General features: G+C 37.5%; 1 long non-coding RNA gene across 2 annotated transcripts; it reads right to left on the minus strand.

The window, feature by feature from the left end:
• Positions 1 to 363: 363 nt before the first annotated feature.
• LOC143675962 (uncharacterized) lies at positions 364 to 21105 on the minus strand. Of its 2 annotated transcripts, XR_013171716.1 has the most exons (5): positions 11301 to 11393; positions 8578 to 8662; positions 3606 to 3705; positions 1337 to 1481; positions 364 to 1028 (listed from the first exon to the last, which is right to left on the minus strand). It is a non-coding gene; the product is annotated as an uncharacterized LOC143675962 (long non-coding RNA). The 2 variants fall into 2 exon arrangements; XR_013171715.1 differs by lacking the exons at positions 8578 to 8662; positions 11301 to 11393 and adding an exon at positions 20820 to 21105.
• Between the last annotated feature and the right edge of the window lie 3633 nt (positions 21106 to 24738).

Consider the following 24738-nt stretch of genomic DNA (forward strand, 5'->3'; position numbering starts at 1 on the left):
AAGATATAAAGCCAAATTTCATACTTTTATGAATATGATTCATACTTTTATGATTTTATGCATATATATATATATATACTGGTGAACTTTCTGTTAGGAACCAGATATAAAGCCAAATTTCATACTTACGTTTTTATAAGCATTCTGCACTGTTGTGATAAGTGAGATGAATTGAAAATTTTCTTTGCTTTTGTAAAGCCATATTGATAAAAATACAGTACATATTTAAAAGCTTTATATTTTAAGCTTATTTCACAAGTTGGAATTAGTTTTCATTTTGTACTCAATGAACTTTAACATTTCCTAATAATGATTACAGACTCTTTTTCTGAAAACAACAATTATTTATTAAAAACACTCATGGCTCACAACTTGATTTGTAATGACAAGAAAGGATGTTTAGCAAAGGGAAGTACCACAATCTGAGAAATCCTCCATTCTTTTTCTAGTTAAATTGTCTCACAGATTTTTGCCAGCTAGCATATGTCACTTTCGTACACTCCTGGGAATATCTGGATATTTCTCTGAATATTTTTTTCTTCACAGTCTTAGGATGAACACTAAATTACAGAAAATATCATAGAATACACATTAAACATCCAATTGGCATGGATTTTCTAGGGGTGATATTACTCAACATTCCTACAATCAATTGCTGTCCCTGCCCGGTGTTTTATTGTGAAATATGCAATACATACACTGTAAAAATTATACATGTACAGTTATATGAATAAACAATAAAATGGACACCTGTGAACTGACCACCCAGATTAAGAAACTGAACATCGCCAGAACCTTAGGAGTCCTCTTTGTCTTCCTCTTCTTTGTCCTCTTCCTAGGCTGGACCATGAGACATGACTGTGCCGTTCCTTCTTGGGTCCCTTCTGCATATGATTACTGTTTAGAAATGGCCTTTTCTCTTCTTTTCCTCTGCTGGTCCAGCCTTCAAATACTCAGACTGCAATTGCTCCACAGTCTGCCTTCTAGAAATCCAATCTTACCAGTTTTCACCTGTATCAGCCAGGATCCTAGCGGGAAGTATATGGCACACTCAAATAAGGTAATTCAAGGAGCATTTAATAAAAGAATTTTTTTTCTCACACAGTTCTGAGCATAATTCAGGGAAACCAATACAGAATAATTTACTATTGCTGAGCTAGAAACAGAGGAAAACTCTTACCACCCGATCTGTAGGGTTAGAAAAGAAAACAGTTTCTGGAGCCCAGAACTCAAGAGTCCTGTCAAGTTTGAAATGACTTGTAGCCTTTAGCAAGAGAGATAGGCACTATGGGAATTTGGCATGAGAAATCAATGAGAGTAAAAACTCCAAACTCACTCTACTCCTTTTCCCTTGTATTCTGATGACTGCCATTCACACCAGTGAAGAATCCAAAGGGAAGACAAGGGATAAGGGAAGCCTTTCCTTCATTCTGTGGATCACCCTCCTGGGTCATTAAGCAGGTAGAGAAGAACGGAGAAGTCTGGAGAGTGAAATGGAGAGCACCCACCTCAGCTTCTAAGACACCAGTGAAAAAAAAGTGGTGGAAATCATAATCTCTAAAAACCTTTCCTCCCTTTTTTTCCTGTGTTCTTTGTCTCAACTCAAGAATTGATTCTCATCTTTCTTTGGATCCTCCAAGACCCCTCTGCCCATTTTCCTTCACCTTGATCCCCTGAGGACCTGACCTGTACATGGCATCTTTTACACATATGTCTGGCCAAATATAACAATATCTCAAAGCTCAAATAAAATAATATTCCTTTCCGAGGAACTTTCCTAACTACATATTTCTCAGAAATCTCTTTGCCTCTCAATGGCTTTTGAACATAAAACCCATACTCATGTTCTGCAACCTTTATTGGTCACAGAGCTTATCAAAAAAAAAAATTTTGAGCACACTTCTATTTGCCTATTTATAAATTATATACATGCACTGGACTAAAATATGCATTATAAAACAGACACATAAATAGACATTGAAATAAAAAACAAATATGAATAAAAGTATAAATGTTTTCTTCACTTAAGTCAATGAATTAATCCAATTTGGAGATTCTGAGTCTTTCTTCTTTCTCTAGCTTATTTCTCTTCTTTTGCGCCGATGATATTTTGAGCTTCCTTCACAATGCAGAGTTCTAACACTATTATAACTAGATGTGTGAGATAGAAAATATCTGCATTTTGTATGGGTGGTAAACTTTTGTGAGCATGTTTGGAACTTTTGTTTCATTTGCATGTGTGTGTATGCATGCACCTGTACTTGTATGAGCTGTGTTGCTATGCAAAACTTATTTATTACTGTGGATCTTGTTTTTAAAAATGGAGAACCACTGCACCAGACTAAGCCTTTTAAAGGTCTGCACCCAGAATTTGGCAGGAAAAATGGAAAAGGTGTCTCTTTTGCTACTTCCGGCCAGCACATAACATTTATGCTCTCATCTAATAAGGTGCCGATGCCTCCCCAAATTTTAGATTCCATATCTTACTAAATCAAAATGTGCACTTCCTCACTCTTTTTGATTTAGAGTTAAGCCATGCGAGATTAACTGAACTGCTTTAGTGGGCGACGATGTGTTAATAAGCTCTTTCATTCTAGTAATAGGATTTTAAAAGATCGTTTTACTCCACTACCATCCCCCCTTTCTTTTTGGGAAATAATGTTTATTTTTTCTGACTGTAAATTCATATTCCTCATAAAAATATAAAAATAAAATAAAAATAAATTCAAACACATGTCCATACCCTTTAGAAACCTGGTATTAAAATTGGGCTTTATGCTTCCAGTAATTTTCCATGTAAATCATCTTTTACGAAAAAAAGGAAAGTGTATTTTTTTTGGAAATCTTCCATTTTTACTTCATATATCATGAACGTACTAATAATACCTTGAGGATATAATTTTAATCACACTATAATATTCCACCATAAAACTGTCCTATGATTTAACAACTCCTCTGTAGTTAGAAAGTTGTAAGGTTTCCAAATTTTCACTACAAAGAACATTCATTTTCAGAAGTAACTTTATATTTCTCATATAAAATGAATTCTCTAAAGTGGAATTTCTGTAACAAAAATAAAAATCTTTTTAAGATGATTGATATTTATTATCAAATTTCTCTTCCATTATTGCAGCGAGGTAAGAAGGACTGAATATTTCATCAAATGGTGATTTAAGTATTTTTACATACTAGCCAATTTGGTAAATGAAAACTGTTAAATACTTTTTTCAATCACGTTTATTTGATTGCTAGTGAGGATGAGCACTTTTCCAAAATGTTTATTGGCCATTTGCCTTACTCCTTTTGTAAATTGCCTGTTACTTATCATTTACCCATTTATCTGTTGGGAATTGATCTTTTTCTTGTTACTAAGATGTCTTTTACATAAGAGACATTAATCATTTCTTTGTCTTATAGGTGCCCAATATAAACTCCCTGAGTTTTACAGAGAAGGACCTTCCTTAATCACAAATAGGCCTCATGATCTGAAAAATAAATAATCATTGTTAGGATGAATTCTGCAGGAACCAAATCTTAGGAACTTTCATAGACTCTATGTTAATACCGCAAAGGAAACCGATTATGCCGCTTAAAGTCAAATTCACCTCATTTTCCCCTTAATCCAGAGGTGGAAAAATGCTGGTGGCTTTGGATCTGTTTGCATCTGTCTCTGTCGTTAGGTCCAAACCTTGTCTAGAGTCTTTTCTGCAAGAAATAATAGAAGAAAACAATTTCTTCTGGATTGCATAGTAATCAAATGGTATTCTCTGAAATGTTATGATTCTGACACATTAAAAAGTTTCCAGGACCATAGAGGAACCAGTCTCTCCTAAAGTATTAAGATGCCATCTAAATGAATCATGTTAATCTGGGAAGCAAATTGTCTTCTTAAATATGATACAAAATAGCTAAGCTAGAATGCCTAAAACACAATTTCTTTTGGGGGGATATCGCGTCTCCTACTAGTTTCTTAGTGGTTTCCATCATTCATACCTTCATCTGAAGTAGATGGGTTGCTGAGAAACATTTTAAACCCACAGACTTTGAAGTTTAAGCTGATTTTGTAGTATTCTTACTTGTACAGACCTACCAAGAGTCTTGATCAAATTACCCAGTTTTTGGCCTTAGTTGTCCCAAATGTAAAATAGCATTGAATTGTTTCATTGTCTAAAGCAAGATACCCAGAAGAGGTGTCCGCTTAAGGTCCCTTCTCAAAAACCTCTGACCCTTGCTCCCGTGCCCTCCCGTGGTGAGACAGTCCAGTTTCTTTGTTGGAGGTTTGCTGAGCGGGGATCCAGCCAGAGACCAGAGACAATAAGGAGCCCGAGACTCCCTACACGGTGTAACTGTGGCCAAACACTTTAAAATATATCTTTGATTTTGTTTAAAAGGATGCAAAGCCATCGCCTAACTCACTCTTATAAAGGTGTTAAAAGTGCAAACGTAATCTTTAGAACTCTCTTATTGCTTCTCTGGGAAGAATATGTGGTCAACCAAACGCACAGCAAAACTCAAAGCATTCTGAAGGCAGTGCATCTTCCTTGTCTGTCACTGGGTAATGATAATAGCTGTAAACAGCATATGCCAAACATCTGTGTCTTATATTTTAGACGGCTTCTAGCTTACCTTCTGTCTCTATTTATTCTTCCATCAAAAAAAAAAAAGTTAAACAGCTTTTTCACAGAAGTTATTTTCATAGCTGTTATGCATAATAAGCACAGAATTCAAGCACATATTTTTATTGGAATTAATTTACAAGAATATTTTAGCCCTTTTACTCTTATGCTTATAAATCTGGAAAGTGGAAATGTGTGAAACACCTAGCTCTCTTCCGTACTTGCTCAAAGTATTTGATTTCTCAGCAGTCTCAAGTTTTGTCTTAAACTGAACATACCCTGTAGGTATACTACTCTCTCATCTCTAAAATACGTAGTATGAAAACTCCTATGCAAAGCTCTCCCTGCCTCACAAAGCTATTGTGGTACTCAATGGCATAGTAACATTAATAGAAATGGCTGAGCATATTGAACGTTATGTGCTAAGTTCTATAATATATATTTTTCATTTAATTCAGTCCCCACAACAGCAGTGCCATTGATGGAGGCAGGACCATGCTCCCCAGATGACAGCTGGGGAAAGACAGTTACTTGCCCAATATTATCCAGGGAGAAGTGATAAAGATGTAAATATAACCAGAGACTATGAAACTCCCAAACCTCTGCTCTTAAAAATTATATCATATTCTAAAAGCACTTTGAAAATCATGAAGCCCTCTACTAATTTAAAAAGCGATTACCATAGGCTCATTCTCATACTAAGCTCTGTAGAACTGCAAAAGCTGATGACATAGTCTTTGAAAACATGCAAGCTATTGGTTAAAGAAAACTAACAAATCAAATCCCAAAAGAATGCAGAGCAGAATCTTTTAAGCTCCAAGTTATGTTCTAATAACTAAATGCTAAGTGTGTTTAGAGGTAGAGGTAATCGTGGAGGTCAGAAAATACAACAGAAAAATCGTTCCTCTAAGTCAAGAGGATAAAAAGGTATATTGAAAAGGTTAGAATAGAAGAACAGTTTATTTTCAACAGTGATCTATTTTAGCATTGGCAATTCAAATCATGTCAGCAAGAGACGCAATAACTAAAAAATCTTTTAATCTTAAAACTTACTTTAATGTGAGAACAAGACCTTGCAATATATACATTACATGCAAATAGAAAATTTGGAGACTAAAAGGTTACATTCAACCAAAACATTTTCTAAATTGAGAATGAAACCATCATTTCTTTTCCAAGTTATATCCAGAGATTTGGCTGTGTTTTACCTTTAAAGCTCTTGCATAAAGGTGCTTCAAAAAGAAAATTATTGCAGTAGAAACTTTTGACCATAACTTTGCAGAAGTTCTTGCAGTTCTGAGTAGTGTCCACAACACCCAAAAGGTGGATATTGGAAGATTTTGTAATATTAGATTTCTCTAAAATGACAGATGAGAGTCAGATATCACCAAGAAATGGCATCGTGGGAAATAACCAGACAGCAAAACAAGAAAAATTACATCCAGCAACTTTTACAAGATTTAAAGGATAGCTCATTCAACCTGAAGAAATAGTTGATAATATGCTAAACAAAAATGATGTGGGCGGGAATGGTAAAGGAAGAGAAGCTGTAACATGAATAAAATGAATTCAAAGTTATCAAATAACTGCATTTTCTCAGCTTCCTATATGCAAACTGACAAAAATATTTGCCAACCGCAAAGTGATTTGGAAAACAATTCTATGCAATGGATGTAAGCAAGAAGTTTCGTTTATTGCAATGATCTTTTAAATGACATGCCTATAGATAATGGTTTGCCAACTAATTACAACCTTGACTATTAACCCAGGGTTTGCCTACAACTGTGAAAAGCATACTAATTCAGAGAAACAAAGCGCAAGATCTTCCTTAAGTCTAAATTATGTGGAATTTTTAAAGAGAAATTAAACTGTATGTATAAGGCTTTCTATGTCAGTATGTGCTCATTAAGATTATAGGGACAATAGAAAATTCATTATCAGTAATATCAGAGCATTAAAGAAATAATTTCTTTTGTTCTTACTGAGAAGTTAGGTTTCAAGGGATGATTGTGATTACTGAATTATTATATAGTTATTACTTTTTTACTTCCTGGAATATTGAAGCAGACAGAGGGAAATACATGAAATCTTTGAAGTATAATCCAGCTGCCTTGATCTCTGATGATGACTGTATAGCCCTTGCCTTGTGCCCTTGTGTTTGTAAAAGGTTTGTGTCTGGCCTTCACTTTACCCGTTTATCCGGTTTTTGAACTTGAGAGTCTTGTGTTGACTAAAGGCAGCCCCTAATGTTATTAATGAAGGGTCTGGGGTCAGCCCAGAACTAATCCACTCCAAGTCCAAAGTTATCTTGATAACCAAAACTGGATTGAACCAAAGTGGGCCTGTCTGCCACATGCGGTAACCTATAAGTAATCTAAACCTCATTATAATACTACAAATCACATCCATTATTATATTAAGTCTGCCATTTTCTTACACATGTCTGTGAATAAACATGTAATCAATCTGTGCATGCTCAATAATTAGATCACCTGTAGTTATATCATCGGGGCCGCTGTGTTCATTATCCTAAACCCTGCCCATCTTTTAATGCTCTAAAGCTATCAGAATTGCTGCAGTTTGGGAAGACAGATTTTTAGGCCAACAAGCCATCTGATATCCTGCTTCATGCCTAGCAAAAAAAAAGCTTTTTCTCTTTCTGAAACCCTGGTCTCAGGAATTGGCCATCTGAGTGCACCAGGCAAAAGAATCCAGCACTTTTGTCCAGTAACACTATCAGTTTCATAGTTATTTAATTTAGACATAGCTTCTTAATTCCCCATAAATGGATTCTTTAATGTAAGTAAACAGCTCAGCCTTCTAAATAATTTTAAACATCCGTGCATTAAATTTTAATTTAATTATTCATCTGTATTGCAAGCATTATCTTAATATTCAATGGACACTCGCCAAATTTCTTTTCTACGACATTGTTTTAGCAGATGTTGAGAAGATGTATCTCTGAGCTTCTCTAGATGTTCTCTGTTTCCTAGTGAATGGAGCACAAACACCTCCCATAATGTTGCCCACCTAAGCTATTTAAAACGCTGCTAATCCTTTTTTTCAGACACAATTATCATTTACCTTTCCCTACCAACACATATTCAGTTTTGATTCCAAGCTTTTTCACACCCTGTTCCTTTCCAGGGAATTGCTGTTTCTTCTCCCCCTCTCACCCCCAGGTTAGAACATAAATAACCTTTATCTCCTGGAGCCACTCATCTTCTCAGTGAATTCTGCCTTGACTACGGCCCATGCAGCTTCATTGTCTGAAGACTTAATGGTCTACAGTTGAAGTTATATGGGTGAGGAATTAGGTAAGGGCACGGTTATGTTGTTCTCAAGTTGTTTTTCTTATTCTTGTCATCGCCTTAAACATTTTTGCGTCCTCTGTGCAAACTGATTAGAATAGTATTGGATACATATTATAGTAAATAATTGACAACCTTCAAAGTATTTTCTTAATAGAATGAAATAAATGGACAACCTACACAAAGTTTTCCTAATATAATGAAAACGCTGAGATGAACTCTCCTTGAGAATGTTAGATAAACATGGGAAGACGTCCCCTCTAAAGACATGGCCAGACTGTTCCAGGTCAGTAGAAAGATTCACATGTGTGCAAACACAATGCTACTGTGTGTCGAGGAAATAGTCACGTCCAGAATTCCAGTGACATGATTTATGGAGGCCACCTGAAACTTGGCACAAGTGCGTCTGGATTAGTGGCACTAAGGCTCCAGCAGAACAATAAAGTGGCTGCCTCTCTTAAGTAAGATTAAACCAAAATCCCCAGAGAGGGAAATGCAGGATTTCCCCTTGCCGTCAGCACAGTGAGTCAGCGTCGTCGCCGACATCAGACAATAGATGGATACAAAGACACTTAGAGACCTTTCATCTTTAGCCTTTTTTTAGTAAAGCATGTGCCACATTTTCATATGTAGGATCACTGCCGCCTTACCTTCTGCCCCTCTTCATCATCATTTATTAAACAGGAAGCCAGCAACATTCTTTTCAGTAATGGGGAGAGGTCTGCTGTTACCCAGCTATTAAGGCAAAAAGTTTTAGTTCAGGTGAGTATTTCAGAAGAGGGATGAACAAAATAATACCTGGAAGAACCAGTGATCAGCCCCAAAGAGAGACATAATGTATTACCCTAAAAAATATGAATTTTATCAGGACACCATGCTCTTATTCACTCAAGTATCTACATATAAACGACACTTTAGGCAAGTTTACCCAGAACCAAATATATGACCTGAAAAACTGGAAATTTACCCCTTTGAAAGAAATATATGTGTCATAGTTCTCAGCATGAACTGTTCTGTTTTAAATTTGGGCTACCAAGGAAGTGACGACTTAAAAAAAATAACTCATATTTCTATTGACTCAATGTTACCCAGCAATGTTGACAGAAACACACATATCAGAACCAAGTCCCACAGTGTCACTTGTGTTCAGCCTTATAAACTCTCACTTTTACTTCCTAGGAAAGGTTGAAAATCTTGAATATCTTTCAAAGAAGAACATAATAAATACTTGTGTGTTCCATTGGAGGTCTTTCCTGGGTTTCCCTGTTAGGAATTGTTAATAATAGAAACCCTAAACCCAATCATTATTTTTTTCTCTCTAGAAGTAGGAAGTTCAGTTTGGTATGGAACCTTCACAGTTTCACCACAGAATCAATCTCCTTTTAGCTTTTTGTTCCTCCATATTTAGGGTGTGACTTTTTGTTCTCACGCTCTCAAAATGATTCCAAGAGCCAACATATAAGGGAAAAGTGAAGGAAAATGCACATTGCTAAAAGTGAAAGAAGCCAGGCTGACAAGTCTATATGCTGTCTGTTTCCAAATATATGACCTTCTGGAAAAAGCAAAACTAAGAAGACTGTGGAAAGGTTACTAGGGGTTGGGAGAGGGACTGGTTAGGATGGAGAACAGAGCATTTTTAGGGCAGTGAAGTGATTCTGTCTGACACTGTAAGGGTGGATTCATGTCAAACTTACACTCATACTATACAACACACAAAGTGAACTCTAACGTAGTCCAAAACTATGGACTTTAATAATAAGACATCAAAATCAGTTCCTCAATTATAATAAATGTACTGCACTAATGCAAGATGTTAATAATAGGGGAAACTATATAGCAAGGTGGGGATGCGAGGGTATTGGGGAATTCTATACTTTCTGTGCAATTTTTCTGTAAACCTAAATCTGCTCTAAAAATTGAAGTCTATTAATTTTTTTTTTAACAGTGAAGGACAACAATGTGCCAGCCATGTTAGTCCCCTTTAAAGAGCTTTGCTGGAAGTTCCACTCAGTAACTTCCACTTATATCTAACTGTTCACAATTCAGCCATCTGACCACACGGTACTGCAAGCAAGGCTGGGGAATGTATGATCATAGACAGACTCTGTTGGAGTGATGGATGTTAGGAAGTACACCGTACTTGAAAGAGAATAAGCCCTCACCCGATTGTGGAAAAGAAAAGAATTTACTCACGATCTTGCAAGAACGAGAGCCCACCCGAAAAATGGTGGCAGGTGCGCCAAACAATAGAATGCCATGGGTATTTCTATCCTAAGCCTAGCGTGCAGGCCCCTCCCCTCTTTCTCCCCTGATTGGACACTCCAGAAGTTACAGCATATCCGGATAATCTAACTAATTCAAATTTCCCGTGGAAGGTTCCTGCTTTTGATTACGCTTTATATATCAATGACCCTGGCTGTTATTTATTAAAACTTTTTTCTACTTGTTTGGTGCCAATTCTAGACTTAGGACAGAGGCCTCTTCTTCCCTGTCTGCAGCCTGGGTTGTTCTGCAGCCCTTTCTTGGGCCATTTTGTGTGAAAGCTAAACTTCATTTTCTTATAGGAGGTCAACCGCAAAGTTTATTCCAGGTCAGAAATTCATCCAGACAAAGTTGTCTCAGCAAGTCTTATGTCTTCCCGTGAATCATTACTTGGTTCACAACTGGGTCAACATCACAATAACTTTCATGTATTTAACATCATGTAGTTCTATGTTTAATTTTTGAAATAATTCCAACACTTTTAACAATCATTAAAACCACAAAAAATTTCAGAGTAAAATGAGTATAAAAATATGTGCCCTATAGAATTGCTTCTAAATGATCTTAAATTTCTTTGTTTCCTACTAGATTATTTGGGATTTTCAGCAAAGTTTGGTTACTAGATGCTTGGCCTAGATGTAAGAGTTCTTTCAATAAAGTTCTACTCTGAAATTTACTAAGAATCTTCAAGCTGATTCCTTGGTCTTATAAAAAAAAAATCCTGGCACCATGTAGATAAATATGTAGTCCAATTAGATAATAATTTTCTCTCTTTCAGGTATGGTTTCACACCAGCCTAGGGGCACATCAGACCTCAATAAAATAGCATTGGTATAACTTTCTTTAAGAGACATTATTCATTTCTGTTCTCAGTTAAGTCACTATTTTGCAGTCTCCTTTTTAGGCCATTAGCTCTTAAATGACATGGGCATTCTATTTGAAATTCTTCATTGTTATGTAAAGGGGTTACCCTCTCACTCATCATACACTGAGTAGGAAACATTTAGTAGGAAATACTTATTTCTGCTTTCTCTTGGTGGTTAATAGGAATGATTAATAACTTAAGAGGTCTCAACTTGCCCTTTAATGTGCATATGCTGCTTCAACTGACCTTGATCCTTTCTCTCTGCAATCAAGTCAGAGTATTTAGACCTGTGCCTTCATGGTCTAAATACCGAAGCTGTTGAACTCAAGAGGTAGCCATTCTCTGCTATAGAAAGAGAGTGGAGAAAGAAAAAATAAAAGAACAGAGAGGTTTTTACAATTCTCCTTTTTTTTGGTGGGGTTGGGGGTAAGGGAAGAAGAAGAACTGAGAGTATGTAATTTTGTGCTGTACTCTTGTGTTTTGGATCCCACATTTTATTCATAACCTCAGTTTTACAGTCATCAATTACATGGAGCTACTTTTTGTAGAAAAAGAGAATTACTATCGAATAACACACATCGGTGCACTTTTGTGGCCAAGAACCTCCAATGCTTCTAGACGGTGCAGTCTTTGAAAGCTGACAACCCTACTCTAAATATTCTCATGTACTCTCTCATTTTCTTCCTTCTTCCCTACCCTTTCCTCCCCTCCTTCCATCACACACACACGCGCGCGGGCACACACGCACTCAACACAAACTCAACCAAGGTTTTGTCCAATAATATGATTTATATTCAACACCATTAATTCATTTAGTGAACATTTCCCTAGTGTCCATTAGATACTGTTTAGATCATGATAAGAAATAAAAAGATGACTGAGACTTAGAGGAGGTCCTCAGGGAAATTAGGGTCTAGTGGAGAAATAACCTAGAGGAATGGTGCAGTATTGAAAAAAAAACAACAACCCTAAAAGCCTTTATATTATTGCTTCATGGCTAGATAAAACAAGATGCCTCTAAGCAGTGCTGCCTGTAAAATGACAGAAGCGAAGAGGTGTGTGTTTACACGTGTATGTGTCTGCAGGCATGTCTGTTGGTGTGTGAGTATGTATCCTCATACTTCAGTGTCTGTGACCTGTACAAAAAGTTTATAGATAAGGAACTTGTTTAAAAAGAATATGAAGCAGGACTTTTGCATGGGTTCACAGCTGACGTTTTCTTTAGCTTTAATTGGGAGTGTTCCATGTTGTCTTGTGAATACTATAAATTTGTTACAAATTTCAGCTTACTTTCCAAGACTGGTGAAATTCTGTAATTTACTTAAAGTCACTAGCAATTTATCTTGTCATGTATTGCACCATTAGAAACTCAAAGAGATGGCACTGAATTTATGGGAAGTATCAAGCTATTAGTCTCAATGCGATTCTAAAATTAATTATATTCTTTCTTTCTTGGTTTTGCATATTATAATTACCTTATAGTTGTGTGGGATAAGAAAAAAACTGAATACTAGTGGGCAAAACTGAAATCTCTAATTTATGGTGTTCATTGGAAGAATCATGCTTTTTCTAGATTTTTCATTGTCTTCATTGTACACAAAATTCTATTGGATAAGAATTAGTTCTTAAGTCTTGACCCCTTGGAAAATCATGCAACAGCTCCTGGATTTAAAGCAACACCTCCTTCTCAATTCCAAGAACTTTTGTTTTCATACAAAATAAAATAAAATAGAATAAAAAAGGAAAAGAAGAAGAAGAAGCAGAAACAAAGGAAAATAGAAAAAATTCCATCAGACTGGGATAGGGAGAAAGAATAAAGGGGGAAAAAAATGTCTTTTCAACTGCTATACAGCTACCACAATAGCACATTATATTTATAATCAACGTACTTCCAGAAGTCATTTGAGGTGACCTATAAAATTAAATATTAAATAATTAAAACCATGATCAAAATGAAAACAGAAAACCAATAATGAAGGGGAAATAGTTATTAAGCCAGTAAACACTGACCTAGGATATTTACTGAAACTGAATGTCACCATTTAACTCTGAGCTTCCTGCAGCCAGCGAAAATTGAAAATCAATAAGATACAAACCCCTCATTATCTTATTAATGTAGAGCAAACCATTACATCAGGAGATTCCTCTTCCTCATATAGTTTAGTATGATAAAAAGGATACGATCCTTGATTATAGAAATAAAATTTAAATCAATGTGTGTTCTCCTTCTGCCTTCGGCTGTGTGAACAGAGCACAACCATTTCCTTCTTGAGATTTTGAAGAAATATTTTTATTGAGAAATCTTCACACGCATACCGTCTAACCATATTATACAATCAATGGCTCACAATATCATCACATAGGTATACTTTTGTCACCATAGTTTTCTAGAACATTTGCATCACTCCAGAAAAAGAAACAAATGAACAGTAACAAAGAAAACTTGAGATGTATTTAATTGAAAGGCGGAAGCGACATAGAGGTCATTACATTCCAAAGGTTGCTGTAGAGTGCCAGGTGCCACTGCATTCACACACATTATCGTTGATGCACTGATTCACCTTTTGATATGGGGCAGCAGCTGTGCCTGCAGCATCTCTAGCTCCCCAGGCTCTCACTGGATATTCTCCTCCAGCTTTGTGAGTCCTGGACCAGTGTGTCCAGCTCTATGGCAAAGGACACCAACTTCGATTGCAGGTCACGTGCACTGCCAAAGTTGGAGGGCAGTGAGAAATCCTAAAGCTGACCCTTATGAGGGTACACAGGTTCCACTTTGCCTTAACGCTCCCCTGTCTCACTGCAGGTTTTTTCTCCTGGCCGTTGGTTCTGGATGTGAATTGAGTTGTGTACCAGCTTGTGTATTCTAGTGGTTTCCATCCATGTTCTGGTGTGCATGGACTGTTGTAAATAAGATCTTCTCAAGTTATTGCTTCAATTAAGGCATGGCCCAACTGAATCAGGTTAGGGTTTAATCCCAATTACTGGAGACCTTTATAAATAGAGTGAAAGTGAGGTGGAGAGAGAAGCCAACAGGAGCACCCAGAATCCAGAAGTCAATGGAACTTGGGGAAAAGAAAGGAGAAAAGGCCACCATGTGAACTGCCAAGTGATGGAAGCCAGCCAGATGATATCGACTCCAGGAGGAAGCAAGTCTTCTAGCCTCTGAAACAGTGAGCCAATAAATTCCTGTTGTTAAGTCAACCCATTGAATGATGTTTGTTTTAGCATCTAGGAAACTAAATCAGTCCGAATAACCTACAGGGACTTTATACCTACCACCGGATTCAGAAGCAATAGTGTGCCACGGATTTTTTCACCCACTCTCACAAATGTGTGATGTCTAATCCCTATGGCACATCCTTTATTCCATATCACTCTTAGGAGTCTATTTGTCTTATCAAACCCAGTCCTATGAAATCCTTGGTACCTGAATTGGATCACTGTCATAATAGAAAACTAGTGCATCGTCGTTGGAGCTGTGTGGTAGGTAAAAAACAAAACAAAACAAAAAAAACAACCAAACCAAAACAAAAACTAGACTGGTCTTGAAGAGGAAAGTCTTAAAGGACATTGAGAAAATTTTGATTGAAGGCAGAAGAAAGGAAATGGATGCTCTGCGGTGGCAGAAATTTTGATACCATTCTGGTCAGTAGGAATGTGGAAAGTGGGAAAAACACCTAATGAGTTGGAGAATTTGGCTACGGATATTTCCAGGTTAAAGTTAGAAAGTGACGATTTCTTTTATCCACATATGATATGATGTTAAGAGAGAGAGATGGGCTAAAATAAAATAATTTTTCTGTTTTTCAGCAGAATTTAGAAGTCATATAAAGGAGCCAGGCTTTGAAGAGTTTGAAAATAAAATTGGTAAAAATATCTGCCTGGTACTGGCTGGTAGGGAGAGGGGAAGTAGAATGGACATCCAATTATAGTTCTCTATTCTGTGTCTTTCCCCCCCATTAGTCTGTAAAATTCCTGAGCAGAGAAAATGGTGTTATGATACACTTGAAAAATATTTTTAAAGTATTTATTCATCTCTCTACACCCTATTATATTTTTCGTCTAATTCATGACTTTCCTTCCTGCTTAGTTCTATTTACATGGCTGCTTTCATCATAGAGCTCCCCCTTTTCTTTTGTCTTGGAATCCACAAAGCTGAAAAATTAACATGCAGAAAGTCTTTTTGCAAAAGTCTCAAACAAATATGGTGAGACAACGGAAAAAAGCAGGGACATGGTCACACGGGGTTGGGTCACCCAGTCTATCTTAGTTACTTAACACTCTGTCATATTGAACTTCCTGCGGCTTTGGTTGTCTGATGAGTTAAATGGGTTGCTGTGGGGAGTATTTTAGATAATACGTGTAATACGGTAATGTGAATAAAGCCCCCCATGAATGCAGAACTCGGGGGAGGGGTGGACAGAAAGGCCTGGAGGGGGTCAACAACTGGAGGTGCCTATAGCAACCTGATGGAAGGACTCTGATTTGCGATTCAGATGGGCCTAAATGTAAAGATGTGAACCTATGCATTCATTTATTAGCTGGATCTCAGTTTCCACAAATAGCTGATCTTCAAGGACCCAGGTAAGCCTCTACAAAGTACACGTAAGGTGCCTGGAAGCTGCCTGGAAACTTAATTCTCTTACTCCTTTCCTCTACCCAGACTTGTAACCTTGCTTGCCAGAATGCTAGCTATTTACAGTAACCAGCTATCTAACGTTATGTTTCAGGGTTTCACTTTTTAGACTATTAACTTTTCTGCAGCATTTTTCTAAGAAAGAAACAAATTCCCCCCTCACACCACTATCATCAAAACGAAAGTACAAAATTTGGAGGTAAGCAGTGCCCAGGGTATAGGAACACAATTAAGATAAATTCCTAATTGCCTCCCTAAAATGAGGGACATATGGTCTGATATGGAGGCAGTTAATGAAGAGTGAGATTTCTCCTCCTCCCTTGGAGTTCTCAGTCTCTGAAAAACAAAGTCTTAATGTTTACTGCAGTCACTGAGAAACAATAGCAAACGCCCAGAGAAAGTCTGAATTAAGTTTCATAGCACATCGCTCAGATCTTTATCTTACACACCTTTTCTAAAAGGCTCTACAGCACTTCTCAGCTCTAAAATGCTCAAATGCTGTGTTTATAGTACTTGATTTTAATGTAAGGCATCCGATAGACAAGCCCATTCCCAAAATATCTGTTCAGTAGATGATTTAATGTCATCTAGTCTTTCACAGTCTTACTGGCTTCTTCTAGGCAAACAGAAAACTGTGATCCAGGCTTGAGATTTAGGCAACCTTCTGTTAGTCTGCTCTTTTTTTTTTTTAAGTGTCATCTTCTATCAGTGACTTCCTGCCAGAAGTACAAAGAGGAAGGAAGGTGAGGATGCCCAAACAGCCAGATTCCGTTTTCGCACAGCCTGAACCTTCCGTGTTACCCTAGGGATCTGGAACTCAGAGAAAAGCACGGAGGGCAAGTGAGCAGCTTAACCTCGCAGCTGCTTGCGGTGCAGTCTCTGGCTGAGTTTCTCCTCTTCCCTCTGGATTAAGAGCTGGGGGTGAGCAAGCGCGCCAAGAAATACAGTACACTCTGGGGACAAGGGGCCTGATTGGACGAGAGGGAACTCGGTGTTCTGAGGTGCCTTAAGGCTAGACAAACAGAATGTTGGAAATTAGCTGGGAACTGGAGATAGAGAACCAGCCATAGTTCAAATGGGCATACATTGCAGTGGTGTTAGAACAGTTCTTTTATAAATCAAACATAAGTGAGCACAATGCTAGATACTTAGGATGCTCTCAACGTACACGTTGTAACTTATTGATAACTGCTGTTGGTCAGGTATCCAATCCAGTAAGGCTCAATGATTAAGCAACTGAATAGAAATTCTGATTCTGAACAGTAAGGAGAACTGACCGTGTGCTTGCACTGACTCTCATGGAAGTATGGCTGAAACATACTAAAAGTAAAAAAAATAAGGCTTAAATGCCAATACCTCCTATAAAAGGCTCTACCGAAATTTGTTCTTACTTGCTTTAAAGTGTAAAGTATTGACTCTTTATCTTAGTGGAGAGTTAGTTTGAATAGAAGGGAAGGCATTTGTACCTGGAGAGAAGGAGGAAAAGGAAGCTGGGATACTGAAGACAAACTTTGTCTGCTACCCAATTTTGCAGGAGATCAGCCGTTGGTTTGTTTAAGCCTTGCTGAGTCACTTGCAAGGGGCTTGTGCCCCTCAGAAAGTTGCCTCATCTTCCTGAACCTAACCTGTTAATTAGGCATGGTAGTGCCATTCTTGCCACAAATTCTACATGATAAAGCAGATAGCATTGCTGTGCCAAGATTTCAGCTGAATTTCTTTTTTTTATAACCAGAGGAGTTATTTAATTATAGTAAACTTTAGAACACAATTCACTAGAAATAATTTAACAGATTTGAGAGCATGTATAGAATGCTATACCTTGAAGAGAAAAAGAGAGATAGTATGCTGATGTCAAGGACTTTTTAAAAATAAAAAGTATTGGAAAATAAATGAAGGTCAATAGATTCTGAAGGGTTCAGTAAGTACTTCATGTTTTTCAGTGATCAGGGACCAATCCGTCAATGTTGAAAATAAAAAGAGACAAAGTTCAGGGACCATGATCCAATTCTTCTGCATCTGAAGAATAAAATTCAAAAGAAATTCTGACTGAGGGGTGATCTCTGAGTATTCCGGAAAATGCATGAATACAGTAAAAAGAAATACTTTTCTTTCCCTTCTATACAATCCTTACCTTTGTAGCTATCTAAAAAGCTTAGGTCTGACCTGCTTGTGTAGAAAAGAGGAAGTGCTTATCTACAGAGTTGCATATTCAGTTCACATAGCTGTTATGCAACTTGCCTGACATTTCAGGGACTTTCAAATTCATGCATCAACAAAAGAGTAAATTAACCTAGGGTCACTTTTCACTCCATGCATTCTAAAATGGGTGGCTGGTGGAGGTCTTGGGAGTCTGTTTGAATCTGCTTTGTCCACTTTTCTCCAGGACTATTCATAGAGTTTACCTCACATCCAGCATCACCGTCATTATCCTGTATCATCGTTCCCCTGTCATGACTTTGGTCCTGTGGCTTCTAGGTCATTTTTTCTGTGTAAATGGAGCAGGGAACACTTTTGGGTGCTTGTGGAGCCGCAGGAAGGACTGTCAACATACAGTGTCTGTTCTTTTAGGACACAGCAAAGTGGATGGGAGGCATCCAATTCTTTTTCTTGAATGAATGAATAAGTGATCAAAAGAATGCATGAAGAATGAATGTCTGTATGGTCTAAAGTCATACATTTTTTTTTCTACTTAGTTCCCCATCTAATTCTAGAGACAATGTTAAAAAGAGTTCCAAAAACGACTATAGTAATGATGGTAGTCCTGGCCTGCCTGCATTACAATAAGACTATATCGAAGGTATTATACACAATTGTTAAAACAATACTAGCAGCAGCAGCAACGGAGACAACAATATGTAATTTAAAATGTTATTGAAGAACATGATGCAATTTCCTATGCTTCATGTAGGAAAGATCATTACAGTTGTCGAGTCATTCATTCTCAAATGGCAAGTTGCGACCCATTGGTGAATCAGGAGATCAGTTTAGTGGATTGTGACTGGCCATTTTTCAGAATGAGAGAATAGAATACAATAAAATGGAAAAATAACAGTGCATAAACGTAGTTAGTTTACTCCTTTTTTTTTGAAATTTGAGTTTGTTATAATGTTCATCAGTTATATATTTGCATATATGCATGTGTATGTGCATATGTATAATGACTGAAACAAAAGCGTTTCACTTGTATATGTGTTTGTAACGCAGTAACACAGGCTAAGGGTCTTAGTCACTGGTCTGCTTGCACCATATTTGCAGGCATGTGCAGTATACTGCCTTAATGCTCTCTCTGAATACTTTAGGAGGCCATTCTCTTGTTGGAGAAATGCCTTTAATTGTTCTGAGTCAAAAATCCGTCTTGTGTGAGCTTCCTCAGTGGTCTTAGTCCTCCCCCTACACATCTTTCAGGCAAACCTAAATTTTTTTCCACATAAAAACCTTTCAAACATGTAAACTGAAATATCTCGCTCCTGCTAAGTGCTCATTTCACCTCGCAAAGCATTCCAGGGTCAGCTGTCATTCAATAGCTTTGAGAATCTAAGCTGACCAGATGGCTCTCATTTAGCGCCTTCTGTTTACTCTCTGTCCCTCACAAGCATGAGCTGCATAGAGTTCTGGGAAAGTCCGAATCAGGTAGGTCTGTAGAAGAAGGAGCTGGCTCTGACTGTACCATGCTTAGGGGAAAACTAGAGAGAAGACATGCTTTTGGACGTGCCGTGGGTTTTGTTTGCAGCACTGCTCACAAAGTCTGGGAAACACATGCAAGAACTTCACATTTCTCCTAGAAGCCCCAATTCTAGGAGACTGAAACTGTCAGCCAGAAGCACGCGTTGAGTGGGTGAAGATAGGAGTAGGAGGAGATGCTTCATAAAGAATGATTTTGACTTTAGTCATAGATTATAGAAACACACACGCTACTATAAATACATACAAATATCTCATGCTCACTTCCTGAGAAAAACATGTTAGTTTATGTTCACAACTGTTTTCGTTTTAAAGAAGCCATAAATAACAAGGGCCCAATATCTGAATCTGAACAACTAATTAAAATTTAAAAAAAGGAACAGCTTATCTTCAGTTCCTTTTTTAGGAAACATTTCAAATATAGACTGCTGGCTTAAGCAAAGACAGCTGTTTCATTTTACATGCAAAACCATCATTTACAAAAGAAACACTTAATAAAAACGGTCTTGGCCGCAATTCTTCTCCATAAAGTTGTGGATTCCGCTCTATCCCCCATTCCCCTAAATTTTGACTGAAAGTCTTTGAAAACATATTTCCTCATTTTTCTCTGAAATTTGCATTGCTTCAGAATTTCTAACCAGTTTCCTTTCTATGATCAAAAATAAATGTCAGAATCAAAGTTTCTAAATAAAGTCACCATGTTTTCTCATCAACAACAACTAAAGATGGAAAATATATTCAATTCAATTTGCTAAAATAAAAGGATTTTAGATGAATTAGGAAAAGGGATTAGCCACGACTATAGAAGAGATGGAAAACTAGAACATGTTTTATGTAAAAATATGGAATGTAATTTTTAAAAGTTCCCAACGATTACTGAAGAGCGTGACTGTGGTTTCAGTTGTCAATTATAGAAAATGGAGTGATTTCAACATCTATTGAAAAAAAACAGCATGACCTTTAACCAGCAGTTTGATCAATGTGTGTTACTTAGTCCTCTCTGGGCATCGGTATTTTTCTTACGTGATATAATGTCACAATTATTTATTTAAAGTCCATTGTGTACCAAGCATCGTTCTGGGTTTTGGAATTATATATAAGTATGATAAAGAAAGTGGTGGCTGATGTTGATTCCTTGAGAATTATTACTGAGAAATGATGAAAATTAAAATTGTATTTCAGATTTGTCCTTTGAGCTCTAGAGTTAGATATTCAACTGTCTTCTTGTCTACTGCCCAAGAATTTTAGACTCTCCATGTTCATAACTGAGCTCTTGATTTTTCTCCCTCATCTTTTCACCTTTACCGTCCGTGTTTCATTCTTCCCCAACAAGTGACCCAAGACTAAAACCTAGGAGCTGCCCTTCATCCTTATTATCCTCGTCTCTTATCCAATTCATCACCAGGTCCCACTGAGTCTATTTGTAAAATACATTTACAATAACCTACTTGCTCTGTGAAGCCACAGTTGTTCTCTCCAGTGGTGGTCTTTGATGGTCCAGAAGCCAGAGTAACTTAAAAACTCAAAACCAAAATAGCAGTTCTTCTTCTATGTTTATAAGCTTTTAAAGACTGTGCATTTCATGGAAGACGGAATTTTAATTCCTTAACATGGACTTCAATGACTTACATCATTTGTCCTCTATCTACCAGTGTAGCATTATCTTCTCTTCTTCTCTTTACTTGTCTCCCAGCTGTGCTGTCTTTGTGTCTGTTCTCCTGCTGTTCAGCTTGTTTCTACCTCAGGGCCTTTTCACAGGATTTCCTTTCTTTCTACAAAACTCCCTGCTGTGGTTTTCCTCTGACTGCTTTTTTTTTTTTTTTTTTACATTTGCTCAAGTCTCAGTTTAAATGTCACTTCTTCAGAAAGGCTTTTTGTAACTTGAGCAACCCAAATTAAGCCTCAGCTCTACCCTCCTTCACATCACCCAATGCTTTTCCTTCCTAACACTTATAACAATTTTCTTCATATACTTTTATGTTTGCTTATTTACTTAAAGCCCCTCTTCTAGTCTAAATCACAAGTTCCACTTCTGTAATACTCAAGTTTTCGTAGCTGTACAATAGGAACAGTAGTGCTAGTGGCATTGTGAAAAAGTCAAAAGAGATGACGTATGTGAAAGCACTTTGTAAACTGTAAGGCACTGAGCAAGTTTTTGTAGTTGAAGCAAAAATGTCCAGAGATAATTCAATTGAAGTTTGAAGCACAAATTTCAAAATAGTATTTTTATACTCTTCATATTTGGGAAATTGCAAGGGAGATAACTTGATATACATAGGTAGCATTGATTCTATGTATTCTGTGTGCTTACTGTCTTTCTCTTATTTAGATAAATACTCATCCAATAAATATGTATTCAGTAAATACTCATTGAATACCTATATTGTGTTCCAGATACAGTACCAAACACTTAAGATATTAATTTAATATATCATTATTTTTAATCAAGAAAGATAAACATAGCATACAGGCAATGCAAACAGAAGTGGCAAACAGTCCAGCCAAAGGTGATGAAAACTTTCCAGAAGAGATTTTGGAGATTAAAAAAAAATCTGGAAATAAATTCTGGTTCCACCACTTACCTTGGGCAGATTAAGCCTCTGATCACAAGTCCCTCATTGCTTTGGAATAGAAGACAGTGGTATCTACCTCTAGCATTGCTGTGTAAAGTAAATTAGATATTACGTGTAGAAAACTAGGTATACTAGTCCCTTGACAAATGTTTATTTTCCTCTTTCCCTTCGTTTTCTTAAATCTCTTCAACAGACACAAACCTAACCCAGCACATTTGTAACTGGCAAACGGACATTTGATCTCTTAGTATATGAGGAAGAACAAACGCTGGAAAATGGGTGCCTAAAAGAAAATACTTAACAGCCCAGAAACTCCTCATAAACAAGCTTCATTATCTACTGTCTTTGCCACAGAAAGCAAAATCCTGCAAGATGCTCCAACCGACCGGAAATGTCCTGTCTCCATGCTATTTGTGAGTCCTTGTCAGTCCTCTTTTAGATCCCATTGTCTGCATCATTCATTGAAAATTTTTATACAAAGGAAAAGAATAGGATGACAGCAGTAAAAGGCTTCTCAAGCATATGTGGAGTTACCTTTGACAAGGAGTGTCAGCAAATCATCTTAAGTCTTCTGTGACACTGCTGGATGTTACGTCTTTGTAGATGGGTTTCCTCTAAACAATTTCGAACCCTTTAAACTCTCAAATCCATGTGAATTATTTTAGGCAGTACTGCAGGGGAACTGCTCAATGTAATGTAAAATCATTATTTAGATTTCTTGGAGACAGATCTTGCAGCTGATCTGAGCACAATGCAGTATCGGGTTTAAGATCATGGGCTTTGGTTTCAAACAACCTTGGGTTTAAGTTCTCTTGTTATGGATAAAATATTTGGGGAGTGTATTAGTTTCCTGTTGCTGCCGTCACCAATTGCTACAATCTTGGTGGCCACAAACCACGTCCATTTATTATCTTCTAGTTCTAGAGGTCGGAAGTCTAAAATGGGTCTGCAGGGTTGCATTCCTTTAGAGGCTCTAATGGTGAATCTGCTTCCTTGCTTTTTCCAGTTTCTAGAGGTCACCTACATTCCTTAACTTATTCGCCTTTCCTCCGTCTTCAAAGTCAGCAGCGCAGCATCTCTGCTCCTTTATGGCCCTCTGTCCCCCTGTTAAAAGGACACTTGCAGTTACATTGGGCCCACCTGGACGATTTAAGATAACCTCCCCATATCAAGATCCTCAACCTAATTACATCTGCAAAGTCTGTTTTGCCATTTAAGATAATATAGTCATAGGCTACAGGGATTAGGACATGTGCAGGTTTGGGGGGCCACTATTCCGTTTATGACAGAGGCAGAATTATTTCCTAGTTCTCTAATCTTTAACATGAGTATTGCAATAGCTCTTATAGTATAGGATCACTATGAGAGTTAAATAAAATGGCACACATTGCTATTAACACTACTATGAAAACAATGTCTGAACTAGGTGATCTAGGAGCATGAGACATTAGTGAGTAAGGTAGATCCAATCCCCGGTCTTGGTGGAGATATACTTGTAATGAGTACTCAAATAATACAAATGTATATTGCAAATAGAAACCAGTGCTACAAGGAGTAAAGTGTGCAGTGACAAGGACACCTAATCTAGTCTAGAAGGATCAGGCAAGGCTTCTCTGGGAAAGTAGTTTTTAGTTGAGATTTGACAAGTATATAGGAATTATCTAGCTGAGGTAAAAAGAGGATATCATTCTGGAAAGAAGAAAAACATGTGCCAGGACAGAAGGAAAGAATAAGCATGGTTTTTCCCAGGAACTGAGAGGCATAGACGCAAGGGGAAGAGTGACAAAGTGTGATGTTGCAGAGGTGGTCAAGGACCAGAGCAGGTCGTGGGAGAAATGTCATGTTAAGATTTGGGGGCTTCTCTTAAGGGTAATGACAAGACTGTCCTGATCTGATTGCGTATTATAAACTATTACTCTGGGTGCTGTGTAGAGAATGGAGGACAATTGTGGAATACCAGGAATACCAGTAAAGAGGTGTGTTCCTAGTCGAGGTGAGACATGATAAGGTGTCACAGATTGGGGTCTGAGGAAAGCCAACTCTGAGATGGAGAACAGCAGACAAGTAATTTATTACAGAGGGCTCTTGGGGTCAATATGTACAAGTGGGAAAGAAAGAAAACAGGTCTGTGCAGAAGGAGGCTTCAGCCAACCCTAAAGGCTGCTCTGAAGTGTGGATGACCCTCCAGAGTTGGGGTGAGGGAGGAGGTCTTTACACTGCTGGGTGGTTCAGTCACTGAATGTGGGCTGCACCATCGTGGGAGACAGCCTGCTTGAGTGGTGACAAACCTCGAAGGGACTGAGAGCTGGGTGTCTGAGGACAGCCACCATATAGAGGTTTGGCCTAAATCATGACAGCAAAGATGGATGAAAAGTGGACAGGTTTGAGAAATATTTTGCAGATTAATTAACAGAACTTTGTGATAGATTATAGGTAGCGATGAAAAAGACGGAGATATCAAGAATGATGGCCTGGTTTCTGACTTATATAACCAAAAGGATATGTATTCCTTATTCATATATATTTGAATTGATCAGATTTTTAGACAAATGAGCCTACACCTTAGAGGACAGGTTTAAGCTAGGGTTAAAAAAATTGGGAGAAATCAATGTACAGCTGATAATAGAAACCATGAGCACACAGAAAAATCATCTCAGAAGGAGCACGGCCTAGGAAGGTTCACAAAGCCCGAGTAATAACAGTAATTAATCTCGGTTATATAAATCGCTTGACATCGTGCTTGGCACGTAATGAAGACTCAATAAACTCTTGTTGTCATGATGATAACTATTTT

Source organism: Tamandua tetradactyla, chromosome 3 (genome assembly GCF_023851605.1).
Source record: "Tamandua tetradactyla isolate mTamTet1 chromosome 3, mTamTet1.pri, whole genome shotgun sequence".
Taxonomy (NCBI): domain Eukaryota; kingdom Metazoa; phylum Chordata; class Mammalia; order Pilosa; family Myrmecophagidae; genus Tamandua; species Tamandua tetradactyla.